The sequence below is a fragment of the Poecile atricapillus genome, chromosome 5 (genome assembly GCF_030490865.1).
Source record: "Poecile atricapillus isolate bPoeAtr1 chromosome 5, bPoeAtr1.hap1, whole genome shotgun sequence".
NCBI lineage: Eukaryota > Metazoa > Chordata > Aves > Passeriformes > Paridae > Poecile > Poecile atricapillus.
This window is the reverse complement of record NC_081253.1, coordinates 38,300,948-38,323,084: the sequence shown is the minus strand read 5'-3', so window position 1 is coordinate 38,323,084 and position 22,137 is coordinate 38,300,948.

The window sequence follows — 22,137 nt, the reverse complement described above, 5'->3', positions numbered from 1 at the left end:
GGTTTGTCAGCAGCCTTTGAACTCCTGTCTTTTTAATGGCATATGGTCCAGTCTTTTTGATCATGGGTGTTATTTGTTGTTTTTCTTCCTTTTCTGAAATTTTTGGCACTTGGCTGATCACAGTCTTTCTCAGCACTTTGGGGGTGGTTTTGGCCTTGCTTCCAGGGGCAACACATACCTGGGTGATATTAAAATCAACATCATACCTCTTCACTGAACCCCCTTTGATCTTCATTCTGAAGTCAGGACACTTGGACAAGCATTTGTCACAACACTCGGGACCCATCCGGATGATTTTCATGGGCGGATGATGAGCCTCATGAAATCCATCTTGCACAAATTCGTACTCACACCCCCAAACATTTCTCCCTGCCCACAAACTCGCCTTTGTGACTTTTAGCATCATGCTCAAAGCTTTACGTGCATGAGGATTGTATGCTTTTCCGTAGCAGCCGTTTATCTCAGTTATATTGTGTCTACGTGGTGCTGTTCAATTGTAGCTGTGGCCAAAATTACAGAAGTCCCAACTTTCCACATTATGTCCATAATGACTAAGAGTTCGTTTACTCAGCGTTCCGAGTGAGTTTCAGCTTCAATTCTTCTTCACCTGGCGTGACTTTCCAGATTCCTTTGGGGGCTTTCTTCACTCAGGAGCGATGAATCCAGACTTTCTGTTCCTTGATCTTGATTGCAGTGAAGGTGGTGAGGAGCAGCTGGAATGGACCTTCCCACTGAGGTTCTAGGGTCTTTTCTGCAAAAGACTTAACATATCCATAATCCCCAGGCTGTGCATCATACACTGGCCCATCTAATTCCCTGTTCTGGGCTCCAGCCACACACTTTCCAGTTTCCTGAAGTTGTTTATTCAAGGCCACCATGCAGCTGTACAAGGTTTCTTCCCCAACTTGAGTAGGTGTTGTTCCCTCTTGGACTGCATATGGCCTCCCGTACAATATTTCAAGTGGACTTAGTTTCAGTTTGGCTTTTGATTTTCTGTGGATTCTCAATCATGCCAGTGGAAGAGCTTGAGGCCAGGTTAAATTTGTTTCTTGTCCCAACCTCACGATTTGTTGCTTAATCCAATGGTTCATTATTTCTACTTGGCCACTTGATTGAGGATGATACGGAGTATGCAGTTCCAAATCTATTCCCAAATGGCGGCTGATTTGTTGTCCAATTTTTGAAATGAAGTGGGGCCCTCTATCTGAGGAAATGGTGGCTGGAGCTCTAAAACATGCTATTATTTCTTGCAATAATGCTTTGGTTATCTCTTGAGCTTTAGCTGTCCTAGCAGGGAAAGTTTCTGGCCACCCTGAAAAGGTATCAGCACCAATAGGTATTGATACCCCAATTTCCTGAGCAATTCTGTCAAGTCAATTAGCCATTGCTGCCCAGGTCCACAACCTTTCTCAATTTCTCCAATTTTAGGTTTTGGGATATTCTTAGGATTAGTTTGGAGGCAAAGACTACATTGGTGAGTTACTTGTATCACCACACTTTGCAATTTTCTGGCTATAATTCCTTCTTTCAAATAATTATATGGGGCATCTACTTGCCAATGTGTTTTCTCATGTTCTTTCTGTATTAGTGCCCACAACAGGTAAGAAGGTACCACAAGTTTCCTTTTTGTTGTTATAGCCCAGCCCTCTTGATTGTGACTTGTCCCCTTTGCTTTAATAAATTTTTTGACTTTTTTATTATACACTGGCTTACCTTCAATGGAAATTTTCCCATCTGGTATTAATGTTGCCTCAACTGCTTCTTTAAGTACCTTACCTTTGGCTGCATCTTTTTCCTCTCTGTCCGCCACTCATTTCCTTCTTCCAATTCAGAGCTCACTTTTTGGTGTGCTTTGATAAGCAGGATTGCCACCATTTCAGGTAGCTGTACTGCATTTAACAGTCTCCGTATTTCTTGTGCATGTTTGATATTTTTCCCTTGTGAGTTCAACAGTCCTTTTTCTCTCCAAACAGCTCTGTGTGCATGGACTACCCCAAACGTGTACCTTGAATCTGTGTAGATGTTAATTTATTTTCCTTTTGCCAGCTCTAATGCCCAGACTAAAGCTATTATTTCAGCTTTCTGTGCAGAGGTGTTTGTTGGGAATGATCCAGACTCTATTCCCTCTCGGCTTGTGGTAACTGCATACCCAGCATGCCTCTTTCCACTGATAATGTAACTGCTTCCATCAGTGAACCGGGTCTCAGCATTCTCAAGCGGAGTATCCCTCAGCTCAGGGTGACTGGAGTAGGTGGCTTCGATGGTCTCCAGGCAGTCGTGGATCTCCGGTTCTCCCATGCTCCCGCTGAGGAATGAAGCTGGGTTCACAGTGTTAGTTACCACAATCTCAACATCATCCTGTTCTACCAATATGGCTTGATATTTCAGGAACCCCTGTGGGGAAAGCCAATGTCCCCCTTTCGCCTCCAGTACTGCAGATACTGTGTGGGGCACTGGCACAATCATCTTCTGCCCAGGGTGGACTTGTGTGCCTCTTGAATATTGACTGCCACTGCTGCAACGGCTCTGAGGCATCCTGGCCACCCTTTGGCTGCCGTGTCCAGCTGCTTGGGGAGGTAGGTGACTGCTCTCTGATATGGGCCTAGGCTCTGTGCCAGTATTTCCAGGGCCATCTCTTGTTTTTTGTGAGAAAACAGAAGGAATGGTTTACTCACTTCTGGAAGTCCCAGGGCCGGAGCTGACACGAGGGCCTTCTTCAGCTCATCAAAGGCTCGCGTTGTTTCTTTTGTCCATTGACGATCCTTGACCCCCTCCGTAATCAAAGCATACAGAGGTTTAACAAGCAACCCATAGTTCTAAATCCACAGCCTGCAAGACCCTGTCATCCCTAAAAAGGTTCTCAATTCCTTCACCATCTGGGGCTTCGGGGTTTGGCATATTGCTTCTTTACCATCTTGCCCCAAAGGTCTTTGTCCAGCACTCACTTCATATCCAAGATAAATAACTGTTTGTTTTACCATTTGGGCTTTCTTCTGGGATATTCCATACCCTTGCAGGACCAAGAAATTCAGAAGGTTTACCGTCCAGTCCACACATGCCTCTTGGCTCCTGGTGGCTATTAAGAGATTGTCCATGTCCTGGAGTAGCTGTCCTTCTCCTGACGGGGGTTCCCATTCGTGAGCCAATCTCCAAAAATAGTAGGGGAATTCTTGTACCCTTGTGGCAGCATTGTCCATGTGAGCTGAGTTTTTCACCCAGTCTTGGAGCTTTCTCATTCAGATGCAAAATTTTTCTGGCTGGCTTCATGGTGAGGGAGGCAAAAGAATGCATCCTTTAAATGTAAATCATAAACCAGGATAATTCAGATGTGAAAGGGGTTAACAAGGGATTGGCAACCACTGGATACAGATCCTCAGTTATCTTGTTAACAGCCCTCCAATCTTGTACTAACCTGTACGACCCATCTTCTTCACTGGCTTCTTCTTCACTGGCAGAACAGGAGTGTTAAATTAGATTGACACTCCTTCAATAGCCCTATTTGTAAAAAGGTTTCAATAATTGGGCTAGTTCCTTCTTTATCCTTCATCCTCAGGAGATATTGTTTGACCCTCACCGGTTGTATTTTCTCTTTCAACTTAATTTGGACTGGTGGTGTGTTCTTTGCTCTTCCTGGTACATCAGAGGCCCATACCCCAGGAAATACTTCATCCATTATTTTCCTAAAATTTTCCTTTTCATTATCCCCTTTAATTTCTTTGGTTATTAGCATTAAACTTAACAATCCCACATACTGTTGGTCTTTTACTTCCAAGCTAATTTCTCCATTTTGAAAAACTATTCTTGCTTCCGACTCCTTCAACAAATCTCTGCCTAAGAGGGTAGATGGAGCATTTGGCATATATAAAAACTGATGAATTGCCCATTGTTTTCCCAATTTATACTTCAAAGGTTTACAAAAATATGCTTTTTCAGATTGGCCAGTTGTCCCCCTTACCATCACATAATCTTTTGTTACAGTGTTAGGGTTCAGGAACACATAATCACGGAATGATTATATGAAGGTGCTTTATTGAAGAGCTCTGGGTGTCAGGGGTACACATACCCAAATCTGACCCATCTTGGTTTTGAAATTAACATGTTTTATACTCTATCATTATATAATTTACATATTAATCATTAAACTTTCATTGTTTTATTGTAAGCATTGTTTTTACCCAAGCAAGGATTACTCATGATCACCCCCAGCCCCCTAACATTGTTTCTCATGTTCTATAAACAATAATTATATCTAATCACATCTAACAATTGTATCATTTATCATATATTGATTACACAGGTGCAGTTTGACATGATCTTTAGCAAGCACAAGGCTTAACATTTCCCAGGGCCTACTTTTCTCAGGGCTTTTCAAGCCTGACTTTCTTTCCAAGTCCCTGAATTTTCTAAGATTTTAAAACTTTTTACTATCACAAGTATTAGAGCCTTATTCAACACTGAAAATGTTGCTCCTGTATCTCTTAGAAATTCCACTTCTTTTTCTTTATTCCCTAGCTTGGGAGCTATAACCAGAGGGTCCCCTGGGGTAGGGCCCTCTGGTCCTCTTCAGTCTTCTTTTACATGAGCAACCTCCCCCTTTCCCTTCCGATCATCTCTCCTCTGTTCATCACTTTTTCTTACTTCTGGGCACTGATTTTTCCAGTGTCCAGATTTCTTGCAAAATGCACATTGATCCCTTCCCAGTTGGGGTGGTCCTCTGTCGTGGTTTTAAAACAGTAACTAAAAAATTACTTATTTCTTGCTGTGAGATATGGATTAGAGCAAGAGCAAAACAGGCTTAAAATTTAAAAAGGAATAAAGAAAGTTTATTAACAAACTACAAGAATAAGAACACCAGAATAAACTTCCAGAAAACCCTTTTTATCCCCTGCTACCCACCATTCCCTTGCACACATGACAACATAGAGATAAAAACTTTGGAACTTTGGTGTTTAAAACAGTTCCAATTCCTGCTAGAGTCTTTTCATCAGTCTTTGTAGAGAAACAGAAGTCTTCCTCTGCTAATCTATGGAGTTTCTCACAAGAAAGCTATTTCAGTTATAGCTTTCTATTTTTCTGATGCCGGCTGCTCTGAAATCTTGTCATTAGAGCTCACTCCTCCCATTTCACATCACTCTGAGGTGTGTATGGGCCATGAGTGTAGGGATGTAATTTTTAAGGATGAATTATTCAAAGGCAAAAGTCTTCTTCATCTGTCTTTGTGAGCTTTCCTGGAAACAGTTTTCACATTGGCTCTGAAGGCCTCAAATCTTCAACTATTACTCTATCTCACTCTGTTCCAGCACCTCACTGTATCACAATTACTCCACCTTTTGCTCAAAATCCAAACTTTGAACACTCCATTCCTCCCTATATACTCTGTCATGAATTAAAGGAGTTTGTTCAAGACCCTATTGTCCATCTCCATAGCTTTAACAGAAAAATATTTCAGCTTATAAATCATCTCCTTATTCTCTACCTTTTCTGAAGCTTAATTCTTTTCTGTACTGTCTCTGATAGTTTATAAAGTCTCTTTACATGTTGATTACTCTCTTTTTCTCTCTCTGGATAAAAGGATTAATCTGCAAGTCTCATCTGGGTAATTGTGATAAATTTATACACCCAAATCGGTTTGGTCAATTGAAAATTTATTAATTAGAGCAAGCAAGGTATAGGCAAAAACAGCGCTGGGCGACAGGGGGCCTCCGTTCCGTAGGGCTCCGCCAACTGCCGCGCGCGAACCACTTCCCGCTCTTCCTTTTATACGTCCGGTGACGTGTCTTTAGGCTGGTACTCTGCGCATGTGTCGTCTGTTGCTAGGGGTCTTCTTCTACCTCCTGGTAGTCGTGGTGATGAAGGCTGACAGTCTCCCTCAGGTAGGTCTCCCCTTGCAAACCCCTCCCGACATGGTGAAGGCGCCTCACCCTGGTCGGGCCCCCGGAACTAGAACTGGGCAACACATCCCAAGTAAGGGCATGTTTTGCAACATGCCTTGAGCAAGTACAAACCACACAAACCACAATGTTCTAACCATGTTCTGCAGCATGCCTTAAGCAAGTATAAACCACAAACAAGCACAAACCACAATGTTCTAACATGTCTTAAGCAAGCACAAACAAAGGTTATACATCACCGCTAATTTTCCATTCTACTTTCTTAGTGAACAAAATACCCTTGTTTTTATCACAGTAATGAAAGGGTTAAAATCTTGCCCAGGCTTTGTAGATGGTTCTGTGATCTCTGCCGGAACAGGAGCTGGAGCTGTCTTCGATAGAAGATTCTTCATGGCTGCTCTGGAGAGTGTGGTCGCTGTCTCAGCCTGCCGCATGTCAAGAGCTTTTTTTTCCTTTCTTTACTTGGCAGTCTCTGGTGAATTCAGTCACAGCAAAAACTGCAGCTGAGCCGGGGACCGGCCTGGCCCGGCCAGAGCCCGGGGTGAAGCCCCGCAGGCCCCATCTCCCGGCCGGGAGACGCGGCAGGCCCAGCCCAGCCCCGGCCCGGGCCGCATGGGCTGGGCAGAGAACGGGAGGCCAGCCGGAGCTCTGTTACCTTTCACAGCCAGGAAACAAAGAGAGCAAAAGTGCTCTGACTTTACATCTTAAGGAGGTGTTCACAGGTTGACTTAACTTTCTAATGGTCAAAACTGCTGTCAATTCTTAGAAATGACCGATAATTGGTCAGGAGAAAAGACTCCCATCAGCCACCAGCAGCTTCAACTTCTTTAGCTCCCAAAGCTATCTTAAAGGTAAAGCCACCCCATGACATCCTGGTGAAGCAACAATTGCTTTACCAGAGTGAGGTTCATCCCAATAGAGGTAGGCAATAAATGGTGGATCAGTGTGTGAATGGACTGTAAAAGGTGATAAGAAATAACTGGGACTACATAAGAAAAATCACCTCCTACAATCTTAGGAAAATTAGAAACACAAAAATTTGAATGATTTTTTTGTATTCACTACTAAGATTTCTAGAAGTACACTATCACAAGCAGTTCTCAAACATGCACATCCACGTCCTATATGCACAAGTACTGTTTCAGAAGCCTCGGTAGGATGTATTTCAGAGTTGCAGATATTTTGTTCTGTGTCCAAAGAAATATCTTGAGCTCTGGTTGCATTACTTTCACAGATAGACCCTTGTTGTTCCTGGACAATACAAGTTTCCAAATGCACAGTGAATTAAGTTACTAATTAAGTTTCCAAACCAATGGTTTGCCACTTCTCACCAATTTGACGGGCCCAATCCCTATGCTCAAAAGGATAGAGAGCAGCTCCATCATGATTCAGCCCTAATGCAATGACAGGGAATATTGAATGCACTGAAGCATTCCGTATAGTCAGTACAAAAGCTGTGGCTGTGTTTGTGCTGGGGTCACAGGTAAAATTTACTAGGTTCCACCAGGATTTAAATTATTTTTCCAAATCAGTGGCATTGTCCCAAATTATTTGTTGACTTTCAGTAGGAAAAGTACCTTCTTTGCCTTCTCTTATAATTGAGGCAGTAACTGACTGCATCCACAATTGAGCCTGAATGCAGCTAAGAAGAGCCAAAGAGATGTTATTTTGTGTAGCACCGAGTGCATCAATTATCAATTTGTGATCATTTACATTTTCCTTTTCCCAATCTGGCAATATGTTTGATAGTAACCACTGTTGGGTTCCCAAAGCCAATATGGATGACTGCAGTGGTTGCTGTAATTTGGTTACATCCCCAGTTGTGGTAGCCAATTAATTCATCAGCACTTCTAAATCAATACTATTCAAAATTCCCAATCCTATTCCCACAACACAGGTTATGATCTTGTCATTCGTTTCTTAGAAGAATTACGATTTCACAACCAGGTGTCCGCCTCTCAAAAGAAGTTTGCAAAAAAGGTGAACAAGCTGGCTGAACTTCTGAGACATTGTTTTGCATTAGCAATTTGACTTGGTTAAGAAACCACACCAAATTAATCAATATTTGTTGTTGGCCAGTTTTTCTGATTATATATGGCCCGATTTCAAAATTTCTCGGGCTCAGTATAACCGGTGGTTGGGTGGTGGCAGGTGTAGGTGTCACAACATTGACATCAAGTTCTCTCCAGTATTTGGTATTGTTTTTCCCCCACACAATTTGATGGGAAAATTGTACGTCAGTTAGCTTTAGCCAACTATTCTGATTTTGAATTTCACAAAACAGAACATGGCCATGAGGTCCCATGCCATGACTGTATACAGGTTCAATGAGGATTCAGCATTTAATTTTCAGGTTATTGTCACATCATCACCTTGCGTTCCCACAAAGGGAGGGAAAACATTATGTTTGTCATCCAGCACTGGGGGGGTGCTTACACCATGGTATGTGATCACTGCACTCAGTATGGGTTTTGCCACAGCATTGATTTTGAGTCTATAAATTAGACCTTTCAGACCTGACTGATGTGTCAGGTCATTTTGCCAATTACATGTTACAGAGGTTGATTTGGTTCAAGTGAAATGATACCGACAGTCAGTAGATTGGTTTTTACAAAGCTTCGTAATTTCCACTTGTTGGTACTGGGGTCCAGGGTATAGTAACCGATATTTTTCTGATGACAACACAGTATGAGGGGGGATTGTTTGTTCTATGACCACACTGCTGTGGCGCAGAGTTTTGCCATGATGTTGGGGTGCAAATTGCTCGTCACATCTGATTCTAGAAAATTTCTGATGATTGCAATGGTGGAAGCTTTCTTGTAAAGAGACTTTTCCACTTTTCTGCATCCTACCTTAATTTCTTCACCAATTGTTCCAGTTATCACTCTGGGCCAATCTTTTCAGTCCCAACCCCAGTCATTTTGACGGTACGTACCTCAAGAGTCGTGTAGTACTACGGTCACTAGGTTTGGGTGACGGTTTCTGGGGTAGGATCCTAGAACACATCAGGGGTACCTGATGGTAGCTTCAGACCACGGCCACTCAGCCGAGTTTTGGCCATGGTGTTGTGGTAAGATGCAGACAAGTATCTTACCATAGTAAGTACTTACTATTTAATGCTAGTATTATCATGGTTTGTCTGGTCTTCATGGCCCTCGGTGTTCTTCTGTGGAAAGTGAACACAACAGAGTCTGCCCCCAAAAGGCAGAAACTTAAAATGATGGAATTACCCAGCGTGTGTTGATCCGATGCTCTTTTCCCAGAGTGTCGGAGGCCACCCATGCATATTTATTTGGAGAGGTTTTTAATACTAGTGGTACTTGCCCTACACTAGGAAGGTCCACCAGGGCAGGTTGTCCAGGCTAGTGTGCTGGATTCTTAGGGTCACTTGGTCCCCATAGAGTGGGAATTATGCTTGGGGCTTTTGGACAAAAGGCAGTGATTTTGGGACACCTGTTTAATCCCCATCTGTCATTTACATTTTTTACAGCTTCCCTTAGCCAAAGAGCCCAGCTTCCCTCTTGTGGTTTAAGGAGCCGTTTCAGGAAACCATTGGTCCTTTCTACAATCCCGTTAGCTTGAGGGCAGTAAGGGGTGTGAAAAGTCCATTTTATTCTTTCACCTTTTCCCAATTCTGTACAATTCTGGCAGTGAAGTGGGACCCGTTATCAGATTGAATTTCTTGTGGTTTTGGGAACATTCCAAACCACCCTTGCAATGCTTTGACAGTATTATCTCCTGTAGCTCATTTGAAAGCTTGGGCTTGGACCAACCCACATATAATCTCCACTCCTGCCAGCACAAAGTGTTTACCACCTGACTTCTTAAAGGGACCAATATAATCTACCTGCCATGCATCCCATACACCTTTACCTTTTCTTAAGTGCATAGATCATCTTCTAAAGGATGCCTTTCTAGTTGTCTGTGACATTGCTTGCAGGCTGATATGCAAGTTTTACACATTTCCCTGGTGACAGGCCAGCCACGGGCAAGAGCTTCTTTGTACAAATCTTTGGATCCTGTGTGCCGTCTTTTTACCTGCAGTCATTCCAATAGGAGCTCCAAGTCCTCTGAAATTTGTTCTTCTTTCAGGCTGAAACATAAACTTTGAAGAATTTAAGATATTAGAAAAGCTAAAGCCTTAATTAAAATTACTCCTTGCTAAATCAAATTAAAATAGATAGAGAGGCTCTACTAGAATTAGGAGCTAATCATTAGCTGATAACTAATTGTCTGTCAACCTTGTTTTGTTCAGCTGGTCTTGTAATGAGAAACGCAGAATCTTGTGAGGAACTTCAAGAACATAAGACAATTGCAAACCAGAAACTAACTGGAAACACAAAACTAAGAGCCTGGCCAGGGGTTCATTTGTCACTTTGGACTGAAAAGGTAGAAAGGTCACAACGAGGAAGAGATACATATTCCTTCCTCCTTTTGTGACCACTCCCCATAATAAGACCACCAACTCATTTCAAGGAGCAAACTGTGCATGCTTAATTGCTTCTTTCTTAATTGGCATAGTAAGCGGGGAGTGGGGAGTAACTGGGTTATGAATCTGTATTTACATTTAATATCTCGGTAAATAAAACTCTCTATTCACCTGAACTCAGGGCCGTGTGTATTAAGGGGTGACCCTGCCCATCGGCCCAGCACTGCCAATAAACACACACTCTGTAACCCTAATCGGTTAAAGAGTCTTTGTCCATCTCAGCTGGATACTGATACTAGATCATATCCATATTTTGGTAAATCATTTTGGCGACCGTGGCAGGACTCTGCTCTCTCTAGCCCAGGGGCCAGCAGGAGTCCGGGACCCCCTTGGGTGCCCACCTGGAATGTTCTGGGAACATGGGGACTCCTGTGTCCTCACTGACAGCCCGGAGAAAGACCAGGAACTGCCAGAACTATGGAAAAAAAGATATGTTTAAAAATTGAAATAGGTACCTTTGAGGTGGTGTACGGTCTTCACAGGGTTAAAAGGCTCGTGATAAATAGATAAAATTGATAAATAAAAGAGACATCTTTACATGCAACAAATGCCTTTGTGGTTTTGTTTGTATGTTTCCAGGGAATAATTGGTTTTAAGAGTGTGAGCTCTTAATTTGAGAGCAGGAGGAGCAGCGTAAGCTGATGGTGGTTTGTGTTTCAAGCAGTGCCAGGAGCAGCACCGGGAGGTGATAGTTTGTGTCTTGAGGTGAAATGGTGGTAACAACAGGATTGCCGGTTTGCTGAGTTTTGGGAGCCGTGGAGGCTCCCATTTTGTTTGATTTGTGATTAAAAAGCGGCCTGGTAGGTCACAGTTTGTGGTTTTGGTCCCAGGTTTAGGGACAAGAAAGGTCCTGGGGAGAGCTGTAAAGGTTGATTTTGGGTCACAGGAATTAATTTACTCTAAGTGTGGAGTGACAAAGGTAGCAGGAAGCGGTATTAGCTGCTGGGGATTTGTGTGGCCAGCCGAGGGCCGAGGGGGGGCTCAGCAGAGTGATTTGTGTCACAAGCTGAGAGAGGCTCAGCAGAGGTGATTTGCAGCAGCCAGTGCGCTGTTGGGCTGGTTGTTCTTGTAATATGTGTTAGTATAATTTGCGTTTTATTGTACACATATAAAATCAAGTATAAAAACAGGTTTTATGTGTAAAACATAAACAACTTGAGATTGTAAAAGCAGCAGCTGGAAAACCAGGAATTTGCAAGAAAACGACTAAGCAATTAAGATAACACTGAGTAGAGGTGGGTATGCTCAAGCAAGATAAGTGCTCTAAGGACTTGGTGATTAACGCTTGATACTGACTTGATCTGATTTTCTCGGACCATGCGTCTCAATGTCGGTTTCCCTAAGAAAACTACACAGACTAAAAAAAAACTCACCACTAGTCTACATCTCAAAGCCTGCTTCCCGAAAAACCAGTCAAACTTCATCTCCTTCTCAGAAAACTCATCAGCAGTCCAGCAGGAGAAATATGAATATCTGATGTTGCCGCTAGTGATGAATAGATTACACGGACACAGGTCCAGGTGTGGTGAAAAGAAGAGAAGAGTTTATCTTTCCTCCCAGGATTTATAGGCTTCTGACCACGGCCAGGGATTGGATGGTCAGGATAACATTTCCCATTGCACTGGTGATGAGAGATGCTCGTCACAAGACCTGTAACAGAAAGAATGTACACATATCTATGTGTACAGTTACTGTCCTGTGCAAGTCTTTAGAAAACTATGTTAGGAAGCACAGAAGCTGAGTTTTCAGGGCGACAATCTAACAACACAAAAAAAAAAGAAAAAGAAAAAAAAAAGAAAGAAACTGCAACTGCATAGCCTCAAGCTGAAAAAACTGTATAAAACACAGCTCTCCCAAAGACAAGTTTTGAACTTCGGGGAATCAGTGTGACAAAGGCCGATTCAGAATTCACCCATCACCGATCCCGGGCTCAATGCTGACAGTGATTGTAGTTGTTTCCATAATTGGATTTTAGAAATTTTTCCATAAAATCCTTATTGATAAAATTAGGCTGAATTTCATTTGTAACCTTCTGAAACGGGAGAGGCTTGGAACCAAAGGAAGTGCGTGTTTGAGACGTGCTATCAGCACGGGGTGAGTGGGGAATCCCAATGTATGGTTTCGCTCTGGGCGACTGCAAGCAGCTAGAAAAGGACAAAGTGATTGGGGTGTATGTTTGATTGTATGAAACCCCTTTAATAAAATCTCCCCTTCTCCCCGTGGCTGGGTTGTGATAAGCATTTTTGAGGAGACGCCACCATCTAGTGACAGGAGTTACAACTGCTGACTGTTACCATTTTTGGATTAAGCTTACATGCCTAGGAATCAGGGGCATTGGAGAGCCAGGGAGAAAGAATTTCTCTGTTTAAAGAAAGGTTGTGATTGTAACCCTTGGATTGTGTTTCGTTGTGTAGTCTGTCAAGAGCCTTGGGTCCGACGGGTATTTAGGTGGAGGATCCCCAAGTGGGGACTCTGTTTCCTTTATAGCACAAAAAAGAATAAAGCCACCCAGATAGCGATAAAAATCTTGCTAGGAACTGGTAAAGTAACCCATGGCAGCAGTGAGATATTTGAGTTATTAGAGCATGGTGTTTCAGAGCCCCTAAAGAAACCAATTGACATTCTTAGGGTTGAGTGTGCCCAAGATAATTGGGTACCTGAATATTACCAAGTGAAACTCCAAAGTTGGGATAAAGAAACGTTGTGAGAAAAAGAACTTCCAGGATGGGAGCAAATGAGAGTAAAGAAATTCCTAGGAGTAGTCCTTTGGGATGGCTTTTAACACATTGGGAAGAACTAGTGGGATATGCTAGTACAGAAAGCAAGAGGAAGTTCTGTACACAATGGTGGCCACTATATAGGCTGGATGGGGGTGTGAGGTGGCCAGTAAATGGTATGCTGGACTATGAAACCTTATTGCAGTTAATTCTTTTCCTCCAGCATGAACACAAGTGGCTGGAACTCATTTATGCTGATATGTTTTTTACTCTCTGTGACCACCCGAAGTGGCAGAGAGATTGTGGGATTAGACCACTGTCTGATCCCTTGGTACTGGCCCCGGAGAAAGGTAACAAAGCTAAATAGAGAAAGCCTAAATGGTGTTGTAGAACATGCTCAATTAATCAAAGATGCACTCACCCTGATGAAGTATACCAAAGAGAGGTTTTGGAATGGGAAACAGCAAACTTCCTAAGACCACCTCTTAGAATGTTAGAGAGAGGGGGGAGGTGGAAGAGGAAGCAGGCTCAGAACCACCATTGCTGAGTGGTGACAGTGAGGATGAGGAGCCTGGGTCTTCCTCATCAAGGACCAAGACTTCTAAGTCTCCCCCACCAAGCCCTGTAGCATCCAGGACCCAAAAGCAGGTTAAAGAGGTTATACAAGCACCTCTGAGAGAAGCAATGACCCCTGAGGGAACGACAAGATTAGTCAATTAGTCCATGAGTCCATTTCTACAATGGATTTGGAGGTTTGGGAAAAGATTGCTAAGAGTTATTGGAGTGATCCAGCAGGCGTTGCTAAGAAACTGATGTTTATGGTTAAGCAGCATTCACCAGATTGGGCAGATTTACAGCTACTGCTTGATGCCCTGACAGAGACAGAAAAACTATTGGTATTAAAGGTAGCTAAAGACCTAGTCGAGGATGATTGTAGGACAACACAGGAGGATGTTAAGGAAGTATTTCCCCTTCAAGATGCTGGCTGGAATCCCAATGAACAAGGGGGACTAAGACAGTTACAAGGATATCAGAAATTAACAGTAAAAGGGTTGGAAAGAGCAATTCCCAGGACTATAAATTAATCAGCTCTATATACTATTACACAAGATCCTTCTCAAACACCTTCTGACTTTTTAGATCAACTGCAATGTGGAAACATACCAGCCTGGACCCAGGATCGAGTGAAGGAATGAAGCAGCTAATAAATTTGTTTTCTGAGGCCCAGAGAGCCAGAATCTGGAAACCCTGGTGGATGAAGCCTGGAGGGTCTTTAGCAATTGAGAAGAAGGATATAAACAGTGAATGAGAAAATTGGTGGCAGTAGTGAAGGAGGGGGAGAAAGAAAAATGTAAGCAAGGTCCACCAAAACGAGGACCACCCCAACTGGGAAGGGATCAATGTGCATTTTGCAAGACATTTGGACACTGCAAAAATCAGTGCCCAGAATTAAGAAAAAGTGATGAACAGAGGAGAGATGATCAGAAAGGGGGAGGTTGTTCATGTAAAAGAAGACTGAAGAGGACCAGAGGGCCCTACCTCAGGGGACCCTCTGGTTATAGTCAAGCTAGGGAATAAAGAAAAAGAAGTGGAATTTCTAAGAGATACAGGAGCAACATTTTCAGTGTTGAATAAGGCTCTAATACTTGTGATAGTAAAAAGTTTTAAAATCTTAGAAAATTCAGGGACTTGGAAAGAAAGTCAGGCTTGAAAAGCCCTGAGAAAAGTAGGCCCTGGGAAATGTTAAGCCTTGTGCTTGCTAAAGATCATGTCAAACTGCACCTGTGTAATCAATATATGATAAATGATACAATTGTTAGATGTGATTAGATATAATTATTGTTTAAAGAACATGAGGAACAACGTTGGGGGCTGGGGGGGATCACGAGTAATCCTTGCTGGGGTAAAAACAATGCTTACAATAAAACAATGGAAGTTTAATAATTAATATCTAAGTTGTATAACGATAGAGTATAAAACATGTTAATTTCAAAACCAAGATGGGTCAGATTTGGGTTTGTGTACCCCTGACACCCAGAGCTCTTCAATAAAGCACCTTCATATAATCATTCTGTGATTATGTGTTCCTGAACCCTAACACCGTAACAAAAGATTATGTGTTGGTAAGGGGGACAACTGGCCAATCTGAAAAAGCATATTTTTTGTAAACCTTTGAAGTATAAATTGGAAAAACAATGGGCAATTCATCAGTTTTTATATATGCCAAATGCTCCATCTACCCTCTTAGGCAGAGATTTGTTGAAGGAGTCGGAAGCAAGAATAGTTTTTCAAAATGGAGAAATTAGCTTGGAGGTAAAAGACCGACAGTATGTGGGATTGTTAAGTTTAATGCTAATAACCAAAGAAATTAAAGGGGATAATGAAAAGGAAAATTTTAGGAAAATAATGGATGAAGTATTTCCTGGGGTATGGGCCTCTGATGTACCAGGAAGAGCAAAGAACACACCACCAGTCCAAATTAAGTTGAAAGAGAAAATACAACCGGTGAGGGTCAAACAATATCCCCTGAGGATGGAGGATAAAGAAGGAACTAGCCCAATTATTGAAACCTTTTTACAAATAGGGCTATTGAAGGAGTGTCAATCTAATTTAACACTCCTGTTCTGCCAGTGAAGAAGAAGCCAGTGAAGAAGATGGGTCGTACAGGTTAGTACAAGATTGGAGGGCTGTTAACAAGATAACTGAGGATCTGTATCCAGTGGTTGCCAATCCCTTGTTAACCCATTTCACATCTGAATTATCCTGGTTTATGATTTACATTTAAAGGATGCATTCTTTTGCCTCCCTCACCATGAAGCCAGCCAGAAAAATTTTGCATCTGAATGAGAAATCTCCAAGACTGGGTGAAAAACTCAGCTCACAGGGACAATGCTGCCACAAGGGTACAAGAATTCCCCTACTATTTTTGGAGATTGGCTCGCAAATGGGAACCCCCGTCAGGAGAAGGACAGCTACTCCAGGACATGGACAATCTCTCAATAGCCACCAGGAGCCAAGAGGCATGTGTGGACTGGACGGTAAACCTTCTGAATTTCTTGGTCCTGCAAGGGTATGGAATATCCCAGAAGAAAGCCCAAATGGTAAAACAAACAGTTATTTATCTTGGATATGAAGTGAGTGCTGGACAAAGATCTTTGGGGCAAGATGGTAAAGAAGCAATATGCCAAACCCCGAAGCCCCAGATGGTGAAGGAATTGAGAACCTTTTTAAGGATGACAGGGTCTTGCAAGCTGTGGATTTAGAACTATGGGTGCTTGTTAAACCTCTGTATGCTTTGATTACGGAGGGGGTCAAGGATCTTCAATGGACAAAAGAAACAACGCAAGCCTTTGATGAGCTGAAGAAGGCCCTCGTGTCAGCTCCGGCCCTGGGACTTCCAGAAGTGAGTAAACCATTCCTTCTGTTTTCTCACAAAAAACAAGAGATGGCCCTGGAAATACTGGCACAGAGCCTAGGCCCATATCAGAGAGCAGTCACCTACCTCTCCAAGCAGCTGGACACGGCAGCCAAAGGGTGGCCAGGATGCCTCAGAGCCGTTGCAGCAGTGGCAGTCAATATTCAAGAGGCACACAAGTCCACCCTGGGCAGAAGATGACTGTGCCAGTGCCCCACACAGTATCTGCAGTACTGGAGGCGAAAGGGGGACATTGGCTTTCCCCACAGGGGTTCCTGAAATATCAAGCCATATTGTTAGAACAGGATGATGTTGAGATTGTGGTAACTAACACTGTGAACCCAGCTTCATTCCTCAGCAGGAGCATGGGAGAACCGGAGATCCACGACTGCCTGGAGACCATCGAAGCCACCTACTCCAGTCACCCTGAGCTGAGGGATACTCCACTTGAGAATGCTGAGACCCAGTTCACTGATGGAAGCAGTTACATTATCAGTGGAAAGAGGCATGCTGGGCATGCAGTTACCACAAGCTGAGAGGGAATAGAGTCTGGATCATTCCCAACAAACACCTCTGCACAGAAAGCTGAAATAATAGCTTTAGTCTGGGCATTAGAGCTGGCAAAAGGAAAAGAAATTAACATCTATACGGATTCAAGGTACACATTTGGGGTAGTCCATGCACACAGAGCTGTTTGGAGAGAAAAAGGACTGTTGGAGTCACAAGGGAAAAATATCAAACATGCACAAGAAATACGGAGACTGTTAAATGCAGTACAGCTACCTGAAATGGTGGCAATCCTGCTTATCAAAGCACACCAATAAGTGAGCTCTGAATTGGAAGAAGGAAATGGGTGGCGGACAGAGAGGCAAAAGATGCAGCCAAAGGTAAGGTACTTAAAGAAGCAGTTGAGGCAACATTAATACCAGATGGGAAAATTTCCATTGAAGGTAAGCCAGTGTATAATAAAAAAGTCAAAAAACTTATTAAAGCAAAGGGGACAAGTCACAATCAAGAGGGCTGGGCTATAACAACAAAAAGGAAACTTGTGGTACCTTCTTACCTGTTGTGGGCACTAATACAGAAAGAACATGAGAAAACACATTGGCAAGTAGATGCCCCATATAATTATTTGAAAGAAAGAATTATAGCCAGAAAATTGCAAAGTATGGCTATACAAGTAATTCACCAATGTAGTCTTTGCCTCCAAACTAATCCTAAGAATATCCCAAAACCTAAAATTGGACAAATTGGGAAAGGTTGTGGACCTGGGCAGCAATGGCCAATTGACTTGACAGAATTGCCCAGGAAAGCGGGGTATCAATACCTATTGGTGCTAACTGATACCTTTTCAGGGTGGCCAGAAACTTTCCCTGCTAGGACAGCTAAAGCTCAAGAGATAACCAAAGCATTATTGCAAGAAATAATAGCATGTTTTAGAGCTCCAGCCACCATTTCCTCAGACAGAGGGCCCCACTTCATTTCAAAAATTGTACAACAAATCAGCCGCCATTTGGGAATAGATTTGGAACTGCATACTCTGTATCATCCTCAATCAAGTGGCCAAGTAGAAAAAATGAACCATTTGATTAAGCAACAAATCATGAGGTTGGGACAAGAAGCAAATTTAACCTGGCCTCAAGCTCTTCCACTGGCATGATTGAGAATCCACAGAAAACCAAAAGCCAAACTGAAACTAAGTCCATTTGAAATATTGTACGGGAGGCCATATGCAGTCCAAGAGGGAACAACACCTACTCAAGTTGGGGAAGAAACCTTGTACAGCTGCATGGTGGTCTTGAATAAACAACTTCAGGAAACTGGAAAGTGTGTGGCTGGAGCCCAGAACAGGGAATTAGATGGGCCAGTGTATGATGTACAGCCTGGGGATTATGGGTATGTTAAGTCTTTTGCAGAAAAGACCCTAGAACCTCAGTGGGAAGGACCATTCCAGCTGCTCCTCACCACCTTCACTGCAATCAAGATCAAGGAACAGAAAGTCTGGATTCATCGCTCCCGAGTGAAGAAAGCCCCCAAAGGAATCTGGAAAGTCACGCCAGGTGAAGAAGAATTGAAGCTGAAACTCACTCGGAACACTGAGTAAATAAACTCTTAGTCATTATGGACATAATGTGGAAAGTTGGGACTTCTGTAATTTTGGCCACAGCTACAATTGAACAGCACCACGTAGATACAATATAACTGAGATAAACGGCTGCTACGGAAAGGCATACAATCCTCATGCACGTAAAGCTTTGAGCATGATGCTAAAAGTCACAAAGGCGAGTTTGTGGGCAGGGACAAATGTTTGGGGGTGTGAGTACGAATTTGTGCAAGATGGATTTCATGAGGCTCATCATCCGCCCATGAAAATCATCCGGATGGGTCCCGAGTGTTGTGACAAATGCTTGTCCAAGTGTCCTGACTTCAGAATGAAGATCAAAGGGGGTTCAGTGAAGAGGTATGGTATTGATTTTAATATCACCCAGGTATGTGTTGCCCCTGGAAGCAAGGCCAAAACCACCCCCAAAGTGCTGAGAAAGACTGTGATCACCCAAGTGCCAAAAATTTCAGAAAAAGAAGAAAAACAACAAATAACACCCATGATCACAAAGATTGGACCATATGCCATTAAAAAGACAGGAATTCAAAGGCTGCTGACAAACCCAAAATGGTCCCTGAAAAGCATAGAAATGGGAATGCAAGTAAATGCCTCTGCTGTTCGGCCACAGTGTGCCCTGTTTCTCAAAATTCTTTCATAGATTGGATCAATTGGCTTCAAAAACATATACCTTCTAAAAGAAAAAGAGACCTAACTGGACTATTAGGAGTTAACTTAACTGGACAGGATTAGGAGTTTTGAACACTGTAGAATCAGAATTATTAAGGAATCAGCTGACTACAGTAGGGAGTGAGTTAATCAAATTACAGCACCCTCTTCAATCATCCTTGTTGGCGTTGCGCAAGAATCATTGGGAGCTGACTAAAGTGTTGCCCGAATGGGAAAACACAGAAGAAGGAGACCATGAATGCATGATTAAAGCCCAAGGCACAGCTAGTAAAGACGTTTCTTTGGCTCTTGGCTGCACACAGGCACCGCTGTGGATGCAGTCAGTGGCTGCTGCAGTCATTAGAGAAGGTGGAGAGGGGATATTCCCTGTTGAAATTCGTCAAATTGTTTGGGACAATGCTTCCAATATGGAGAGGGAACTGCAAGCCTGGTGGGTTTTAGTTAATTTCACCTATGATTTTTATGGTAAGTGTGGTGACAGCCTTTGTCCTGACCATGTCTGGTGTGTCAGTGAGTTTAATCTATTCAGTAGTGGCCCTAGGAGGAAATCATGAGAAAGCAGTGTTATATCCTTCAGAACACAGAATGTGGGCACGAGAGGTTGAGGGAAAGTGGTGGACCATCGATTTGAAACCCTGTTCTATGAGGAAACAATTAGGGTCCATACGTGAAGGAATTTTGGCAGATGATAAAGACACTTGCTTAGACACAGATCAGAGCACTTGTCACTTTGAAATGCATTCAGTGAACCAAACCACCTTGCTTCTATATGTAGGACAAGGTTGTGTCTGTCTCAGGACAGCATGTCCCACCATAATGGTAGACAATCAAATAGGGAATGAAACTCAGTTTAACTTGTGTGCTTGTAACTTTATTGAAATGGAAGGCTGTGATTTTTCCTATCAAGCACCCATAGTATCACAGCAATACATAAAGGCAAATTTGGCAACAGTGCAAGAAATATCACCTGTGCCTATAGGAATGAATTTGGCCTTAGTCGCCCAATTGTTAAAACATCAAGAATTGAAAGAGATCCTAAAAGAAATTCAAGATGCAGGGAAAAAGACTTTGATTACTATACATCATGATACTGAGACAATCAAAAGAGTTTTTAAGTGATTTGCAGAACACTTGTCTCATCAGTGGTGGGATGTGCTTTTTGGATGGTCACCAACAGCAACTGGTATACTTCATACCCTGATAGACCCTATTGTTGTTTTCCTTATTTTAGTGGGCATTAGTTTGATTTTATCTATTGCAATGCTTGTTTGGAATTGGAAAATATTACAAAAAGTGACAGCTTTGACATGACTATCAACAGCGTGTGGCTTAGTATTGAAAGAAGCTGGCCATACAGCCTTGATAGATGAAGAGTCTGTATATTGAGTAAAAGAATTTACTCACTTTAAAGAGGAAGTGGGGCATGAAGCATAAACTTTGAAGAATTTAAGATATTCAAAAAGCTAAAACCTTAATTGAAATTAATTTTTGTTAAATCTAATAAAAAACTAACCTGAAGCGATCTTCCCTTAGCCCCCCGACGTAATCCAAGCTAGCTCTGTCGATGGAGGGGTCGGGGAGATCCTTCACGACCAAGAAAAGATCAAAAAGTGCTGGTTCTCCCTCCGGGGTAACGGAGGATGTTTATTCTGGCTGGTTTCCAGGGGAGAAGAGACCGGATTTCTCCTTCCCGGACTTTTTCAAACCTCGGGAGAGGTGCGGGGGGACATATAACACCAACCAATGGGATAATGTTTCAGGGACAGGGAGGGGAGGGGAAAAACACGTCACAGCTGCCTAGAAGGTCCACAAAGAAACTAGGTAACTCCCAGAAATACGCACCACCACACTAACCCTTGTTAAATTTAATAGAGAGGCACTACTAGAATGAGGAGCTAGTCATTAGCCAATAACTAATTGTCTGTCAACCTTATGTTTTTTCAGCTGGGCTTGTAATGAGAAACGTAGAATCTTGTGAGGAACTTCAAGAACATAAGACAATGGCAAACCTGAAACTAACTGGAAACATGAAACTAGGAACATGGCCAGGGGTTCATTTGTCACTTTGGACTGAAAAAGTAGAAAGGTCAGAATGAGGAAGAGCCATATCCCTTCCTCCGTTATGTGACACCTCCCCATAACGAGACCACTGACTCAAGGAACAAACTGCCCATGCTAAATTGCTTTTGTTTCTAATTAGCATAAGAAGCGTAGAGTGGCTGGTAACTGAGTTATGAATACATATTTGTATTCAATATTTCTGTAAATAAAAAGCCTGTATTCACCTGAACTCAGGGCCCTGTGTACTAAGGGGTGACCCTGCCCATCGGCCCAGCACTGCCAATAAACATACACGTTTTAACCCTAATCGGTTAAAGAGTCTTTCTCTGCTACAGTTGGATACTGATACTAGATCATACCCATATTTCAGTAAATCAACTCCAATTTGCCAAGTTGAACTGATTCCTTGCAAGAATGAACAACAGGAGTTGATGGTAATGCATAAAGGATTTGACAGCATGTGCCAGAGACCTTCCCTGACCATTCTAAGTCCGTGTCCAATTCAGGTTCCGTCTGGTAATCAACAAGTTACTAAAGGGACCTCTCATGCTGGGCTGGTTCTCTTTCCTGCAGGGGCCTAGCAGGACATTCCAAATGCTGCCTTTCTGCCCTAAAAAGAATAAAGAGGAGCTGTGGCTGCTAAATGCAAAAAGCAAGCAGGGAACACAGCCTGTGTGGAACTAGGTCACACAAGCTTCTCACTCTGGCCTGAGGAAGCATAAGGAAGAATCCAAACAATCCTTGGAGAAAGACAACTATCTTTGCAGGTGTTG